This window comes from Grammomys surdaster, unplaced genomic scaffold (assembly GCF_004785775.1).
Source record: "Grammomys surdaster isolate TR1022 unplaced genomic scaffold, NIH_TR_1.0 126121, whole genome shotgun sequence".
NCBI lineage: Eukaryota > Metazoa > Chordata > Mammalia > Rodentia > Muridae > Grammomys > Grammomys surdaster.
The window spans coordinates 1485989-1500798 of record NW_021620929.1 but is presented as its reverse complement, the minus strand read 5'-3'; the positions used below and the strand labels follow the sequence as shown (position 1 = coordinate 1500798).

Below are 14810 nucleotides of genomic sequence, written 5' to 3'. Positions count from 1 at the left end.
AAGGATGGCATCCAGATCCCTGGTAGAGGGGATCCTTTCAGCTTCGATCAGGACACAAGCGAACCAGTAGCCCTGGCAGAATGAAGTTCAGCAATAGACAAGTCTTGTTGACAGAGCTCAGGTGTGTGCATGGGATAGTGACTGGGGCTCTGTTGCCCGGGGTCTGGAGGGCAGGAAGGTCTAGCTAGAGGTAAGACTGTAAGAGGCCGACCCAGACAGCTGGGGTACTCATGATTGTATGAGGAAAGCAAATGTCTAGAGACCCTCACATTCATGCACCCCTCCCCAAGAGGCAGGCCAAGGAACGAGTCTGTAAGGGGGAGCCGTCTGAAAGGACTATGGCCCAAGGAGTTTTGGGGGACATTTAAACCATGAATAAACACAACCAGCCCTTGTTCAACTCGCCCCATACTCATGACTCATGCCATTTCTGAGATCTCGGACACTTTTAGAGCTGTTTTGGGGGTTGCTGTTGCTCACTGTTGTTTGTCTAGCCTGTAACAACATGGCAGTTCCATTTACCGAGTGCTTGAGCCTCAGATGCAACAGCAGTTGAGGGAACAGCAGGAGAGATGACTCAATGGTTAAGAGCACTACTGCTCTTGACAAAAAACAACCCTTGAGCTTGGTTCCTTACACCCACATTACCACATTGTGTCTGTCCATCACTCACCCCCACCTATAACTCTAGCTCCAGGGGATCCTATTCTGGCCTCTGTGAACACCCACGCTCATGAGTGCACACACCCACATATAGATGCACAGATGATAATTTAAACATAAACAAATCAACCAAAACACAGGAGAGTCTGCTTTTAGGGCCCAAGGCTGCCATTGAGGGTCCTTGACATATTTCCAGGGTAACATTCCTCCCCTCGATCAGTCATGGTCTCTCTCAGTTTCCCCTCTCAGTTGTATGGTACTTACAGCTTTCTCTAGCTCAGACATATCCCTTGTATCTAACAATATGTGATACCTCCTATGAGAAGCCTACCAGGGTGGAACCTGGTGGCACATGCTTGTAATCCCAGTTATTTAAGGAGATTGAGGGAGGAGGGACTTGAGTTCTAGGCCACTGTCTGTCATCTGCAGGGAGACCTCCCTTCTCTCAGCTCAGCTCTGTAGAGCCCAGGCTGTCTCCTAAGGGTACTTGGCCCCTCTGGCTTCTCACAGCAATCTTTGGTTATTTCTGTGGACACAGTTATCATTTGTTTGGTTTGTTTGGTTGTTTGGTTGTTTCTTTTGAGATAAGGTCTTACTGGGTAGCCCTGACTTGCTTAGAACTCGTGGCATAGATGAACCTGCCCTTGAATGCTTAGAAATCCTGCCTGGATTCTAGGAGTAAGCTACCACACCTGGCCTATTCAAGTATTTGATTTCCACAACTATGCTTGTGGGAGGTATTTAGCAATGCTCATTTACTTAAAGTTAATATGGGAAAAAAGAATCTCATGGGAGATGACTTCTGATTTAGTAAATTCTGATCTTTGGGAATTGAGTTCATCTAAAGCAATGTCACAAGTCTAAAGTTATAAAGACTTTTTGATGCTCTTTCCTGTGCTCAAAGTTGTGATGCAGGCAGTGGTGGCACATACCCTTAATCCCAGCACTTAGGAAGGAGAGGCAGGCAGATCTCTGAGTTCAAGACCAGCCTGATCTGCAGGTCTGCAGAGTGAGTTCCAAGGCAGCTAAGGCTACATGAGAAACCTTGTCTAGAAAAACTGAAAAGAGAGAGAAAGAGAGAGAAAGAGAGACAGAGACAGACCCAGAGAGATGTGATGATACTTTTCCTCTTCTACTCCATAGTTATGGTGCTTAGTGCAAACCCCAAAACTTTGTGCATGTGTTTGTATAAGGCAACTGCATAGCCACTGAGCTGTAGTCTGGATTCCCCCACCTCCATCTGTTCGTGAACTTGTACTCCTCCTGTCCCAGCATTCCTAGTGTCTTGGCATTGCAGGCATGCATCACCAGGACAGTCTCAGTCTATCCATCATTTTTGAACCAGGGTCCTGGTCTTTTCGTGTCTTATTTGGCTCTGAAAATTATATAGCTGGTCCTATGTACGAGGGTGCCTCTTTCTGAGTTCCATGGTTCCTAGCTGCGATCCATAAATTCCTGTATCTATGGTGTTCTTTAGCATCCCCCCCCCAGAAGTATTCAGAACCATTTTTATTAGCGATAACAGCTGGTTGTAGTGGTGCACGCCTTACTCCCTGCTTTTCAGAAGGCTCGGGCTGAAAGAACACAAGTTTAAGGCATGCTTGTGCAATTTAGTGAGACTCTGTTTCAAACTAAAAAGAAAAAGGAGCTGGGCGGAGTTCTCTAGCATAGCAAAGCCCTGGGGTGGGGTTCAGGCCTTTGTACCTCAAAATAATTACAGTATTAATAGCTAACATTTAGGCATTGCTTGCCATATGCGAGGCTGGTTGTCTATGTTGCCAGACTGTAACTGGGTTGGATCGGGGCAAAGAGCAGCATAGCACTTTGCCTCCTTCCTGATCTCAACACCTCAGTTACCCACCTTCCGAACAGAAGAAACCCACCACTGGATCCTCTCTTCTCCCACGGTGTTTGCAGGAGCCTGCCCCTGCCCTTGCCCTTACCTCCCTTGTTAAGAGGAGGGGTAACCGCTGCATACTTTGCTCTAATTCCCACATCAATTCCATCATTACTCCTCTCTCACAGAGATAGCCGCTTCCTCCGCCAGGCTGGGAAGAGGGGACTCCCTGGCTGACAGGCGCTAGTTGCTAGGAGCTAGTGAGTTCCAGTCAGCTCTGTGGGTAGAATCTTCTGGCTCTCCAGACCCAAGGGGAACAATCTTCAGTGCAGTATTAGCAGGTGCAGTTGGGAACTGTTTGGAAAGGCAGGTTACCACTCTGCGGGGACCTAGAGAGAGATACCCTGCAGGCTAAGCTAAGTGCTGAGATAAGGACTTGGCCTTTCTTAGCATTGCCTCTCAACAAAATCTGTAACTGCTACTGGGCATTGTTAACCATGTTTGTGACTTGGTGATATAGTTGTGGTATGTTGAACTCATTAATTACTTAGTGGGCCTAGGCTTTGGGAAAACAAAAAGAAAACTGAAACCAAAAAAGCAAGCTGATGGTCCGTCATATCTCATAGCTGATGGGCATGTCCTGGGTTTTTCCCCCTGCATCTCTGGGAAACTTGTGATCTAGTAAATTTACATTAAATCAAACCTTTGGTTGCAGAGTATGGCGGCTCTACCCTCCACTCTCTTAGCTTTGTATCACTTCTTTCCCTTAGAAATCTGTCTGAATTGTTTACTTCCTGCCCCTGAGAGTCTTGTGGTTATACCAGTTTGGGTTTTTTTTTTTTTTTGGAACAAGTCTCCCCTCCTAGTTCAAGCTATTATGGCTGCAGGTCTGGGCTCCTGCCTCTTATCATCTGTCCCTCTGCTTCTGGCTTTTATCCTCCCACTCTGGCCTCGCTAGCAGAATGTCTTATTATACCTGCGTGTAGGGAGCCTTTCTACAACAGACGCTAGATTGTTCCCACTCCTCAGCCTCCCAGTTTGCTATCACTTACAGCCACTGAGCCGAACAGTGTATGTTCAGCTCAGCACTGATAAAACAAAATTAAAAACCCAGCTCATTGTCCCAGGAGTGTTCGGTCAGCAAAAGAGATGAAACAATTGTGACTAGAATGCCATACTGAAAGATAAGAGATCAAGCTCCGCTGCCTGCCACTGCCGCTCTGCCAGGAGACGTTTTTCTTCTCTAAGTGCTTCCCTTTCTTCTAAGAAGTTACTGGTCACATTTCTCACTGAGAGGCAGAGATGGGGGAGCCTCTTCTGCACCAATAGTCTTTCGGATCAACCTGAGAGGCTAGTGAGGAGAGGGATGTAGTATCAGACGGGCTAGGAATTTGCCTAAGTAAGCTAACAGAAAGGGACATTGAAGCCTGTGGCCCACGCTTCCATCAGCATGAGGGTCCTTTCTCATGAATTTTCTCAGCTTCCCTCACTAGGGTCTGAGGTCCTTCGGGGCAAGGACAGTGTCTCATATTTGACAAACAAATGTCCATTTTTCTCCTTCCATGAGTTGTCAATAAAGGTAGGCTTGGATGTTTAACTCAGTAGCTAGAGCGTATGCCCACTTGGCACACTGAAGAAATAACACCAGCACGCCCGGCATGAATAATGCAAGTATTATATGCTGTGCTTAGATGGGTAAGAGGGAAGAGGAGAGGAGTGAGGGTTTAAGCAGACTGCATGGAAGACAAGGGGGCCTTGCACCTTGACAGATGGGCTAGGGTTTGGATCTTAATCGGTTCATCAGATCCACAAGTCTGCCCCATGCCACAGCAGGCCTGCTGCTGAGTGTGGGGTAGGCTGCGAAATCAGGATAGACACATAATGGGGTATTTCGGGCTGAACTTGGTACTTTCAGGGAGAATGAGAAACTGACACTCAGAGCTATCAAATAAGGACACTGTCCCATTGACAGATCACAGTGGGGACAAGTTCTCCCCCAAAGAATACTTTTTAGATGAGATGAATGAGGGATAGGATCCAATTACCATCGTCAATGGGTCTCTTTTAGACTACTCAGCAATACTGTCATCTTCTCAGGAAAAAGGCAGTGCCAAACATCAGAGCGACACAGCTTTTCCTGGAGATCTTCCAGGTTTGAGTTAATTAGTCTCACTTTTGAAGCTGTGACATCCGACCATATCCCACAGTCCACATTGTTCAGAGAGTAACACTTAGCCTGAAAGGTTGACACTTAAAAAGATGGGCCTGGAATCAGCAAGCAGGACCCAGTCTGCTAATGAGGATTCACACACAGTACACTCTTTAGGTCCTAAGGCAATGTAGGCTGGGTGTGCTGGTGCTCATCTGTAATCCCAGCACTTGGGATTCAGAGGCAGGAGGATCAGGAGTTCAAGGACAGCCTTAGCCACATAAAGGCCCAGCCGCCAAACAAACAGAAATAGTAAGAAAGTGCTAGGCTTTTGACAGCTGCTTTTTTAGAAAATAATTTCTCTCTTTTTCGTGTCATCTGGATTTTAGGTTGCACTTGCCAGCACTACTTTGCACGGCAAAGTACTTTAGTTCTCTGTGAGAGCATACAGGGTCATAGGGAATGACGGAGAGTAATTTGAAGCCCTTGTTGCCTTGGATCTCATAGCTCCAAGTAGGCCAAAGCTTGCTTGCTTGTTTGTTTTTGAGACAGTATCTCACTGTGTATCTCTGGCTGGCCTGGTACTCACTGTGTAGATGAGGCTGGCCTGGAACTCATAGAGATCCGACCGCCTCTGCCTCCTGAATACTGGGATTAAAGGTGTGCATCACCATTTCCTGAATCTTCCTGTTTTTGAGAGGGAATACCCTGTGTTACCAAGGCTGGCCCTAAAGCCCTGGAGTCAAGCTGCTTCCCTGCTTCAGCCTCTTACACTCTAAGGTTTAAAGTGAGGGAGATGTCCGCGTATACAGAGAACACCCATGAAGCTTCCGCAGAGCCCGAGCAACTTAACACTTATCAAATATGTTTGTGTACAATATGTTTGCGTACTTTTGTTTTCTGAGGCAAGGTCCATACTCACTATGTAGTCCAGGCCGTCCTACTGGAATAGAGGCATGAACTACCATGTCTGGTTCTTTTTGAGCTTTTGAATATTATACCATACATGATGCTGCCTATTGAAAACTAAATTACTTTGAAGAATTTAGTAGCATCCAATGTATCTCTTACTGTGCTCGTGCCATGGTCTCACCTTTGTGGAAAAATCTCAATTTCTGATTCTACGACATAAGTTTTTCTGAGGAACATTGTTACACACTTTTGGAAGCGGCATGCCAGCTGGTCACTACTTTGTGGTTAGGATAAAAACCTTCTAACTCTCAAGCCAACACTATCCCAGAGACTTTCTCCAACGTTGTGGTAGAATCTGGCTGCATCAACCCCCCCCCAAACCACCGATCAATTAGGAGCCTGTGGTTTGACTCCGTTCAGAGCAGGATATACAGTCAGTCACAAACCTTAATGGAAAGTCTCTACTGGCCAAACTGCATCCCTTCCTAGAGAACAGAAAACAAAGTCTGGATGACAGTGTAGCTGATCAGCTCATGCCACTCATGGCAGAGCCCTGTGGTAGGATGTGAGCCTGTTGCCTGGTAGATGTACAAATGCCTGCCTGAAAAGTACTGTGATAGCAGAATAGCCCTTCTGCCTTCTGTAGGAAAGCTTGCAAGCATGGAACTCTGAGAAGATAAATAAGCGAGGGTCAACCTCCTGGCGTTTTACAGCGTGAGCCTCAGAGAAACAAGTCCAGGGAATCTGGCTCCAACTTCTCAAGCCAATTTTTCTACTGGATTTTTTTTTCAATTTTCAATTCCACCTAATAGGGAAAATTAGAAGGAGCTATGGTCAGACTTAAGGAGGTAATTATAATCCTTTAGCTCCCGTGTGGTAACTACTCATCGCTTCGTTGGGTGTCAGGGTCCTACATTGGTTGGCATCCAGGGGAGAGATTTACTGTTTTATTTTCTTCCTATGGAGCTACACTTACCTATTAATCTGAAGTACAAAAAATTTGTTTTAGCCCAGCATGGCAGTTCATGCTTGTAATACATGTGCTCAGGAGGCAGAGGCAGGAAGATTGTCATGAGTTTCAGGTTAGCTTGGTCTAGTGGCTGTTAAATTGCTGAATTCCCTAGAATCATCCTTACTTGCTATTCAGTCTACAGCTGGTTTTCCAAATGATGTCCTTGGAATAGTGTAATGCTACTATGGTTCATTATGTGCTAACCATATGGCAGGCACTCTGGTAAGTGCTTTATAAGACTTATTTTTAAACAATCTTTATATTTTTATATTATCTATGCAAGTGTGTATACAGTTTATGTGTGTGTGTTTGCTTAAACTCACGTGTGTGAATGTAAGCGTGTACATGTGCTCCAGCATCCACACTGTTTGAGATAGGGTCTCATCATCACTGTGTGTCAGGTTGGCTGGCCTATGAGTTTCTGGGGTTCTCCTGACTCAGACTCCCATCTTCCTGAAGGAGTTCTGGGATTACAGATGTTTCTGATACATGGCCAGCTTTAACATAGGTTCTGGGGATTCAAATTCAGGTCCTCACAATGTGTGATAAGTGCTGTACTCACTAAGCCATCTTAGCAACCCTATGTTAATTATTTCACCTAGTTCTTACACCAATCCCATTTTTACAAAAGTAGAAATTTAGCTCCATGGTTCCCACGTGGTGGATCAAGGATTCCAGCCCAGGTTATTACTAAGCCAGTAACATAGTGACCAGCTATATAATATGTTTGGCATGGAGGACAGAGGACAAGGGACATTGTTAGTCCCAAACTCAGGACTATGATCTAGGCAAACTTTTTATCCCCAAATCCATGGTTGCTTGCTTTTGAATCAGGGAGCACATTACAATGTAGTTCGCACTTGCCTTGAATGGAGACGTATCTGCCTCAGGCTCTCCAGTGCTGGAGTCACAGATGTGTGTCATCACATCTCATCCAGTCCATGACTGTGACACTAAGACTCTACTACAGTGGTTCTCAACCTGTGGATTGTGACCCCTTTGGAGGTCCAATGATCCTTTCACAGGGGTTGCCTAAGACCATCAGAAAACACAGATATTTACATTGTGACTTATAACAGTAGCAAAATTACTGTTATGAAGTAGAAATGAAAATAATTTTATGGTTGGGGTCACCACAACATAAGGAATATTAAAGGGTCGTGGCATTAGGAAGGCTGAGAACCACTGATTCACCACTTGCCTGGGTCTATGTGCATGGGGGAGGGGGAACTTATTTTGGTGGGAGCATAAGGTTGTTTTGAGACCTGGTCTTATGAAGACCCAGCATGCAATTCAGTGTAGCTAAGAATAAACTACAATCTTCCTGCTTCCACCTCTCCAGTGCTGAGATCACAAGGGTCAACCACAACACCCCCTTCCTCCATCCCTGCCTGCTTTGAAGCCACGGGTACTCCCAAGGGAAAACTGACATTCAAAGGGAACCTGATGAGGTTTCTCTGTCCTTTCATCTTTTCCTATGCTTAAGAAAATACGTTTTCTGTGTTCATATGTGTGTGCTGGTGCAGACCTGTAACCCTGCACCCAGAAGGCTAAGGCAGGAGGATCCAGAGTATAAAGAGAACTCTGGAAACACAGGCTGTGATAATTAGGTAGGTTATTTCCTTGAACAATAATTCTTCTGAGTTTTTTTTTTCCTTTTGAAAAAATGGTTCTCTTATTGTATGTGTCTGTTGGGAGAACTATTTGGGAATAATGAACCTTCCACATACCACACATCCGATAAACTGTCAACAGGATTAAGAGGCATAAGTCATCACATTATCACAGGTTTGACAGCCTTGTCCGTAGAGCATCTAATAGCAGTTTGTACAGCTGAATACAGGTCCTACCCCAAAGGTGCATGCAGCTGACTCAGGGTCTGGGGATCCAGACTCAATAAATATGGGTTGATGAACAAACAACTGAGGACCAAGTCTATCGGGAACAGGAACGTCATTTACTGAAGAGAACCACGATGCAGGCCCCTACTATTAATATTCCTTTAATCCCCCGTGGTTCAGTTAAACTGTAAAGTGGGCATTCGGACTCCTCGGTTCTCATCTTAGTGCTGAGCCTACAGACTGAATATGGAAGCCTCTGAAAAGAACATCACGCACGAACCCGAGTTTGCGGCTCGCCATCCCCAGCGGCCCACGCCCACGCTCAGCAGCAACCTCAGAGCCCCCACTCCGCCCTCTCTTCCTGGTTTTCCCCAGCAACCCGCCCCTCTGGTGTCACGTGACAGGGCGCCAGCCGGGCCGAGCCCCTGATTGGCTAGACTTCAGGGCGCCTCGCGATTGGCCTGGGGCGGCGGGCCCCCGCCTCCCTCCTCCTCCTCGCCGCGGCCCACGTGAGGGGGGCGAGTCACGCGATTTCCGGGAACCCGTCAGGAAGGACATAAACAAAACAAACCGAGGCAGCATGGAGAGGGGCCGCGGCCGCCGGAGCGCGGCCGGACCCAGTGCCTGAACCGCCTTCAGCCTCAGGTGAGTGGCGAGCGGCCGCATGGGCGGGAGGGATACAGCGGCAGAGAACCGCGGGTGTGAGGCGCGGGTGCCCGGCTCCGGGCGAGCGGGGCGGGGGCCGCCGGGCCGAGGGCGCGCGGGACGGGGTCGCCGATGCAAGCCGGACCAGGCTGCCCCCGCGGCCGACAGTTATATAAAAGGCGGGCGCTCGCGGGCGGGCGGCCCGGTTAGGGCCGTGCCCTTTCCGCTCCCGGGAACCGGGGACCGCGACTGCCGGCAACCGGCCTGTCAGAGCGGCGAGCGGGTGGGAGGGGCCGGGAGGGAGGGGAGGAGAGGGGCGTGTGAGGGAGACCAGCACAGCTGGCGCTCGGAAGGCCAGGGACGGAGGAGCGGGCCGGGAGAACTCTGGGCAGGGGCGTCGTGGGGCTGCTGCTCCCCCCGGCCCCTCCCCGGAGGCGGCGGGCGACGGGGGCCTCCCTCTCGGGATTTGTTTATATGTTCTCTCTAAGCAGCTTGAAAGGCCCGGAGGCGGAGCCCTCGCTGCCGAGTGGCGGCCTATGCTGTCCAATGAAGGACGCGAACGGGGGCCGTGGCGCCAATGGGCGCAGGGGGGCGGTGCCGCGGGCCCCCAGTAAGTTAGGCTGTGCTGGGGGTTGGGCTGGTGAGGCGGCCATATTAGATGGGAGGGGACGGGCCTGAGGGGTCACTGAGTGGGGCGGAGACGGGGCAAAGGGCAAGGAACGGAGCCGGGCCGGGCCGGGGGCGGGCGGGGTGTGGGCTAGAGTCCCGGAGGACCCGGAAGCCGCCCGGAGGAGCCTGACCCGGCTCGGCCGCTCCCGAGTGGAGGCGGCCAGGGAAGTACCGAGGGCAGTCTAGCCTCCCAGGGGGCGGTTCCTGGGACTAGATTGAGCTTAGTCTCGGGCTTCTCCTTCTTGGTCGGCCCTAGGCTGTTTGATAAATCCTGCCGCCAAACCCTGTAATCGCCCTCCTTTAACCCAAGAAAGCAAACAGTTCTGCTGTTTCTGAATAGGCTTGAGTCTTAAGACTACCGTAAGAAGGTTTTTCGGTAGTTTAGGGGTGTGTTTCTGTACCAGGCCTCCCTTGTAGAGAGGCAGGCATTCAGAGGAACTCCTGCTTCTCTGGGATTGCAAAGAAAAAATTGGGACTGAAAAAGCAGATAAAATTGAGGAATGAGCGGCGTTTGTATTTTTTCACCCACGTGGATACCTTCCAAGGATCAGGCCCCTATGCTTCAAGTCTTCATTTGTCTCCCTTGCTCACATAAATTGGAAGCTAACATACGTCAACTTAATGAGAAAACTGACCCTGAGAAAAGTATTTAGATCTGATGAGTCTTTAGGACTTTATCTTTCTAGTACCAGCAGGTGAGAAAAAGGATGAAGGTCTGACTTATTTTTTTAAAAACAGAAATAGGAAATCTTTGTAAATTTTGTCATCTATGGTAAAATGATTGTCACTTGATTCTACTTTAAAATATTTTTCAGTGTTAGCTAGTTTAAGATAGCTGAGAGAGACACCAGAGGGGGAAATGTTGTGGATACAAAATTGGAATTGTTTTGACACCATGTTAGCCTTCTTAAATGCTTTTTAAAGCTTCTTTTAAAATGGGCTTATAACTGTGACCACATTCATATTGTCAAAGGTCCTAGGCTATTTATACATCTTAGGTTAAGTACTTAGGAGTAGGAATACATCATAGATATATCACCTTAGGAGGCTCTTAAAGAGTTGAGCTGAAGAATTAACAAATAGTAAATAAATTATTCATCAACTTTGGTATTGGTTTTGTGTGACCGATCCTCAGTTTTGTTAAAACTTGGTAAAAATATAATCCCAGGTTATTTGATATATTTTTACAATTAGATATAATTTTTAATTTTTTTGTTTGTTTCTGAGGCAGCATTTCTCTGTATAGCCCTAGCTGTCCTGGAATTCACCCTGTAGACCAGGCTGGCCTGGAACTCAAAAACACCCATTTCTCTCTGCGTCTTAAAGTGCTAGGGTCAAAGGTATGGGCAACCACCATCCAGCTATATATAATTTTTGTAGTGAATAAAGTATATTTATATTTTTATCACTTAATGTTGTATTGCTAAGTCCCAATCAATCATAATGCCACAATCAGTTATAAAAGGCTATAACTAAAGTTAAAATCAAGCAAGAATTGTTTTGATGATACCTAGAACACTTAATCAAGGGGTGTTCACTGTCGTTTTGTTTGAGAAGTTAGTTTTCATTGCTTATGTAGTAATTTCTTAAGAATGGCAAATATATACATTAGAGCTTATTTTGGCTAAAATTCTTGCATATGCTTAATATACTTTGGGGTTACAAAATGTTGTTATTGAGACAGGGTTTTACTTTGTAGTCCAGTTGGTTTTGAATTCCTGGGCCTCAACCATTTCTTTCCTGCTGGGACTACAGACAAGTACCACTGTGTGCAGTTCAGGAATTTTTAGTATAGTAAGAATAGAAAAAGAGATACTTCGAGAAGCAATATTGGGTTCTCCATTTACCTTGTCATTCTGTATGTTACATAACAAACTGAAAACAAACTTTGATGAAGAAGATAACCTGTTTGATTGGTGTTAAGTTCTGGAGTCAAAGGATAACTGGTAAAGGCCCTTGGTGGTGGTGGTGACTAAATCCATTGGATAATGGGAGTACAGAAACATCTTAATTGTAGTAGTGTAGTGTAGTAGTTTTTATTTTTGTGTTGGTTTTTCTTTGTAGCTCTGGCTGTGCTGGAACTCATTGTGAAGACCAGGTTGGCCTTGAACCCACAGATATCTGTCTGCCTCTTCCTCCTGAGTGCTGGGATCAAAGGTGTGAACTACCATGCTTGGCAGTGTAGTGGTTCTTAAAATAGTAAACTAAATTCACTGTTAGCTTTTAAAGCTTAATTTTTAGTCAAGACTGCCGATAGGATTTTGAGAGTCATCAGCACAGGCTTATTTCCGGTCAGGTTTGTACCTGGCTGTTTTGGCAAAAGTCTCACTGACTTTTACTACATTTAGTAGTGTCTCATTTTAAGATAAACATTGGCTGGTCATAAATCGATCACACTATTTTGTTTGATTCTGTGAGGTGGGGGCTTGCAGTGTTGTCCAGGTTGGCTTTGAACTTCCTGATCTTTCTGCATCAGCTTCATTACTGGAGTCATAACGATATGCCACAGTACCTAGTTGTTGTTTCTAATTATACCAGGACAAGAGTAGTTGAACTTTTTACTGCATAGGATTAAGTAGTAAATATTTAATAATCTCCATAATGACTGTTCAGCTCTGCAGTTTGTATGGTGCTGACTGATAAGATAGTATAGAAAATGTATTTGGGATATATACCAATAAAACTTTATTTACAGGAGTAAAATGTGTCTATTGGTAGCCCATGATCATTGTTCTCCTTTTTAAGGCATTATCTTGAGTTTGTAGATTTTCCAGAAGGAATGGCAGGGGACATAAATACACATTTTAGATAGTATTGGATCAATAGTCTATTGTATATATCTCCTACCTTGAGAAAGTTTCATTGTAAGAACATAGGGCACAGTCTTATTGCAAAAGTTTACATCCATATAGATGTTTTGAAACTGTTTAAAGTAACTATTGGTATAGTCGTATAGTCCTGTTTGTTTTAGAGGTTCCCTCCCCACTCCCCCATTTCTGAGACTTTCTTTTTGGTATATAGTCCAGGCTGGCTGGCTTTGAACTGGCCTACAACTTTTGCTGTTGTGTGATTTTTTTTTTTTTGAGATAGTGTCTCCTGTTGGCCAGGCTGACCTCAAACTATGTATCCAGGAATATGACCTTGAATTCCTGATCCTCTTACAATCTCCCATTCCAGGAGGGGATTAAAGGTGTTCACTACCATGCTTGAAAGAGCCTTGTATTTTAGTGGTTTGTGATAATTGGAGGTTTTTTTGCTGCTGTTGTTGAGACAGGGTCTCTCTATGTAGCCCTGGTTGTCCCAAAACACAAGGCTAGCCTTGAACAAAGAGCCTGCCGCTGCCTCCCAAGTACTTGGGTTAAAGCGTGTGCCACCATGCTACATCTGGTTTGTGAAGATTTTTCTTTTATATAGCAATGTCCTTTTGTTTTGTGGGGGGGGACACAAATTCCTTTCCAAAAATATGTATTTAATTCATTTGTGTGTACAGATCACATGTGCATGCACAAGAAAATCAGGCACCAACTTGCAGGAGTTGATCCTTTTTTCATTGTTTGGGTCCTATGGATTAAACTCTAAGATTGTCAGGCTTGGTAGCAAGTGCCTTTATTTACCGAGCCATCTTGCCAGGCTGTAAAATCATTCTTGCTGGTTAATCTGAGTCATACTTCTGGGACAAAGTCGACTAGATTTGTAGAGGACTTCAGTGTTACTTCATGTCTGTAGTACTGTTCTGTTCCATCACTAGCCACATCTTGTCTGCTTTTCACCAAGTTATGACCTTTCACCCCAAAATCTGCATCTGAAGTCACTCTATAAGTAGTTCTCTAAGTTGCTGAGACTATCTCAGGCCAGGCTTGTGCTCTATGTTGTTGAAATTGGCCTTGAGCTCCTAGTAGTCCAGCCTCTAACTCTCAGGTGCTGTGACATGAGACACCAAGTTTAACTATTTTGTCCTTTCAACACCAACACTGATGTGATATCTTGTGTTTTCAATTAAATATCTCTTCTTTCTTAAGATAAGATCTAACTATGTAACAGTGCTTGCTCTTGAACTCACAAAAGTCCATCTGCCTCTGTCTCCTAGGTGCTGGGCTTAAAGACCAGTGTCTTAGTACTTTCCTAAGCTTGCTGATATTTTAGTATTTCCAGACAGACTTTCTCTGCGTGGCCCTGGCTGTCCTGAAACTCACTCTGTAGACTAGGCTGGCCTGGAACTCAAGAGATATAACTACCTGAATATTGGGTATGTGCCACTACTACAGCACGCAGTTTCTTGGGTGTCTCTATGTACTTTCTTGAGTATAATACTGTGTCTGAGGGTTTGCTGCTGCTTGCTCTTCCTGATGGACCTGTCACCTTCTCTATTACAGACTTGCTGTTCATTGAGGAATTTCAAACACTACAAGAATAAAATTTAAAAAGAAGTCCTTATGGTTATGGGGGAGGAGTTAGGGATAGCATGGATGTCTGTTCATAAGTTTCAGTGTAGAAGGGCTGGAGAGATAGTTTAGTGGCTAAGAGCACTGGCTCTGGTTGTAGAGGACCCCCATGTAGTTCCCAGCACCCACATAGCGCCTCACAACTATCTGTAACTCCTATTTCAGGAGATCCTACACCTCTTCTGTTTGTTCCAGACACTTCTTACATTTGGAGCACAGACATACATCTAGACAAAACACTTGTACATATAAATACAGTAAATACATCTTTTAAGCAGAGACTCAGAATACCTTAAAACAGCAAGGCTTAGTGTAGTATGGAGGAGATCTGAGGAGATAGATAGCTCAGTGACTACAGGTGCTTACCGTAAGCCTGATACCATGAATTCAGTCCTCTGGTGGAAAGAGACAGTTTCCTATAAGATTTCCTCTGACTTACTTATGCACAGTTAGGTTTCTGATATGTCTATCTCTATTTTTTCTTTCCCCTTACCCCACCCCCACACACTCTTAACTTTGATTAGTTGTTCTCTTTCCACAGTGCTTTCTTTTTGGAGGGTGTGTGTGTGTGTCTGTCTGTCTGTCTCTCTCTCTCTCTCTCTCTCTCTCTCTCTCTCTCTCTCTCTCTCTCTCTCTCTCT

The 14810-nt window shown here is 45.7% G+C and overlaps 1 protein-coding gene across 5 annotated transcripts in view; it reads left to right on the top strand.

The window, feature by feature from the left end:
* Positions 1-8934: 8934 nt before the first annotated feature.
* Crebrf (CREB3 regulatory factor) overlaps positions 8935-14810 on the top strand; it is a 60577-nt gene continuing 54701 nt past the window's right edge. For 4 of the 5 annotated variants that reach the window (XM_028756474.1, XM_028756473.1, XM_028756472.1 and 1 more), the window contains exon 1: positions 8991-9059. The gene's annotated coding sequence lies outside the window, so the exon portion shown is untranslated. Of the gene's footprint in view, positions 9060-14810 lie in introns of all 5 variants that reach the window. The other variant, XM_028756471.1, reaches the window with a different exon arrangement.